The following is a 3,621-nucleotide window of genomic DNA, read 5'->3' on the forward strand; positions in this document are numbered from 1 at the left end:
TTTTTTTTAAAGATTTTATTTATTTATTTGAGACAGAGAGAATGAGAGACAGAGAGCATGAGAGGGAGGAGGGTCAGAGGGAGAAGCAGACTCCCTGCCGAGCAGGGAGCCCGATGCGGGACTCGATCCCGGGACTCCAGGATCATGACCTGAGCCGAAGGCAGTCGCTTAACCAACTGAGCCACCCAGGCGCCCCAAATTTAGTCTCTTAAAATGTTAGTCTAATGCATGCATTCTCATATTATCTGTTACTGTGTATGCTTATGCTTCCTCTCTCCTCAGCTAGATTACACACTTCTCTAAGTGTAGGAATCACTTCATCAAACCTTTCTTGTACTCTCCCTTGCATGCAAAACATGGCTGGTTACGTAGTCAGTGTTCCATATATAGTTCTAGAATGAACAGATTTATTCCTTATCTCTAAGATAATAGCTATATAGTCTTTGTGAAGGACCCAGGCTTCAGAAACAGACAATCTTAGATAGGATGATACAAATTTACCAGTTATGTGGTCTTGCAGAAATTACTTGACAAGGCTGACACTCAGTTTCTCACCTGTCATATTGAGAAAAATATCAATGATTCTAACTACCTCACAAGCTTGCTGTGAAATGAGATAACATTCATGAAATATCTAGCCTATTTCCTGCCTTACACAATGGAAGGAAGCAATAAACATTCTTTCCCTTCTCTCTCTTTCTGCTTCTTTTAAATTAGAATCAATAATCACAGAAATGACCTGGAAGACCTTAACAGAAAAACAAACAAAACATCATGCCATGGAATCACACAGAACAAGTTACTTTACTTCACTTCATTATTTATAAAATGAAGATAATATTATTATCCTCACAAAGCTACTGGGAAGATGAAGTGAGAATAATAATGTAAGTAAAACAATTACTGCCATGCCTAGTTCAGAGTAGATGCTCAATATATGATACTTAGTATTGGAATGTTTTATTCAACCAGTTTTCCATTAGTACGAAATCAATTTTTAATACATTCATCAGTTCTGAAATTATAACTAAGAAATAATATTGCCTAACTATATGTATGATACACCCATGGCAGGATGTGTAGGCCCTGCACAGAATGGATCTATGGGTAGCTTTCAGACTTATTCTCAGCCTCTATTAGTGGGTCTTCTGTGTTGCTGTACAAAAGAAACAAAGACCACCACTCAATATACTGCTGAGAAGGAGGGGCACAGTGCTGGGACCACAACAAGGAGAAAAGGGAAACCCTGGGGATGAGAAAACTAAGCCTCTATCTTTCAAACCTACACAAAAGCAGAGAAAATCATGTAGAGAACACCCATGCTTGCATTACCAGTTTCAACAACCATCAACCTTTGGCCAGTTTTGTTTCCTCTATCAAGTCCTAACTCTACAATGTGTGGGTATTGGACTATTTTAATTATAATACCAGACATCATGTCATTCCACCCACAAATACTTCAGGATGCATGATATAGATTGCCATCATCACATGCCTCAGAATTAATGTTAATTCCATACTATCACCTAATAGTCTATATTTCAATTGATCTGATTTTCTCAACACATTTGAACAGTTGATTTTGGTCCAATCAGGATCCCAAGGAGAAAGGGAAGGCAGGACTAGGTAGGGAGAGATAGATAGGGGGCTCCATGATCAGACTCACAGAAATCCCAAAGTTGTGGAGGTGTAAGGAAACCAGAGATAAGGGAACACTCCAGACCACCCTGCCCTAGGTGTCTGAGGGGGGAGTCTTATTTATGACAGTCTCCTGTGGTCAACAGAAAATAAACAGACCCTAAAAAGAAGTAACCCATTAAAGACGTTATCGCGAGTCCTGCTTATACAAAGGTGCTGTCAAGTAGAGAAGTCAAAAAGATTTAAGTTCCCTGGTTAGCCTTCTATAAAGACCAACCCTATAAGCCCTCAGTGGCAACCCTGTCGGGACCCCTCTCACTCCTGAGAGCTTTTTCTGTATCCTTGCTTAACAAAACTCTTGTCACTTTTCTCACCCTTCTTTGTCCGCGAGATTCATTCTTTGACTCCGGGAGACAAGAACCTAGCTCTCCCGCTTCACCAACATGGTCTATACGTTATCTTTAGGTGTTATTTCTCTTATGTCTCTTTTATTCTGCAAGAGTCATTTCCTTTTCTTTGCCTGTCTGAGTTGTGATGTGAGCAAATTTGTGACCCTCATTCAGACATTTTGCCTGGAGCTGGAAATGCAGAGGAAGTTAGAATGGCTCATTGTAGATGCCCAGGTATGGTGACAATTATCAACTTATTTAGTAAACACTAACAAACATTACGAAATAATTTGACTACGAAATAATGTGACTATAAGTTACTCTTTAAAACAAAAGAACAGAAAAACAAACAAAAGCCATCTAACTTTTGTTGCTTAACCTTACTCCTGTGTATCATCAGTTGCTTTACTGCTACACTTCCCTTTTCAGAAGGTAAAGGAGATTCTCTAGAGTCATACAGGGTGTACCACTGAAATGGTTACTGTACTAGTGATAAAAAATACACTTCAGTTTCTTTCCTCCAGAACTAGCCTCTGGAGAAACTTAGCTTCAAGCTTTTCTTCTGCAGCATGATCCAGAGCTTGCTCTTCCATGAACATTTTAGCTTCAAGGTGCATTTAGCTGATAAACCTGAAAATGACCTGTACTTCTTCACTGTTTAACACATTAGAACATTTTCCTTAACCATTCTGTATTGCTCTTTAGATAATCCAGGCTTGGCAGTGTCCTGGAGGGTATTAATCTGACTCAGGCAGTTTGCTGCAAAATAAGGTAATAGTCATTGTATTCATCGCTCCTTTATAGGAGCGGTGTCTTAGAGGGAAGCTAGGTTCACCCCTAAAAGAGCAGCTGTCCTTGGACCACTAGCATATCATTTTGTATGGAAATTTATTCTAGAATTTACATTTTAAAAATCCACACTAGCATTTTATAATTCCTTCGCTTACATCCTTAGTCTGTGCGTCTTATTTCTTCATCAAATATAACTTTTAGGTTAACTCTCCTCATCCTGGCATTCAAAAAATCTCAAAAATCTCACCCAGAGGTGGAATTTCTGTGAAGTTAATTGAATGCGATCTGTAGGTACCTCACTTGCATTGGTCCCTTTCAAGACTCTGACAGGGCCTTAACCATGTGTTCGTACGGCCATGAATTTCTGAAAAGTTTGCAAAAGTATCATACTTCAACTAGATTCAGTTAGGACCCCTGTTTCCTTCCACTCTGATGTTGCTTCATGTCAGATGGCATTGGAGGGATCACAGTCATAGGCCTTTTTATAATCTGACTAAAGAGAAGTTGACAAGTTATCTGAAACTGACAAAGATAACACAGAATTCATAATTTGCTATTATAATGAGTACACTGATGACAAATTTGTTAACGAGTGCCATCAATTCAAAGAGTGTCTAAGATTAGTCATTGCCCAAGAAAATCTGAAGTGTCAAAGAATCTTTCAGCTTACATATGAAAGAAATTTGATAGCAGTTTTATCAAATTTGACAATCCTAAAAATTTACATGACATTATTTATAATGAGTTGTGAAGCTGAAAGAACTGGTTTTAAGCTAGCAATGAAAAAAAAAAATCCTATCAC

Source organism: Leptonychotes weddellii, chromosome X (assembly GCF_054177405.1).
Source record: "Leptonychotes weddellii isolate Sample4059 chromosome X, ASM5417740v2, whole genome shotgun sequence".
Taxonomy (NCBI): domain Eukaryota; kingdom Metazoa; phylum Chordata; class Mammalia; order Carnivora; family Phocidae; genus Leptonychotes; species Leptonychotes weddellii.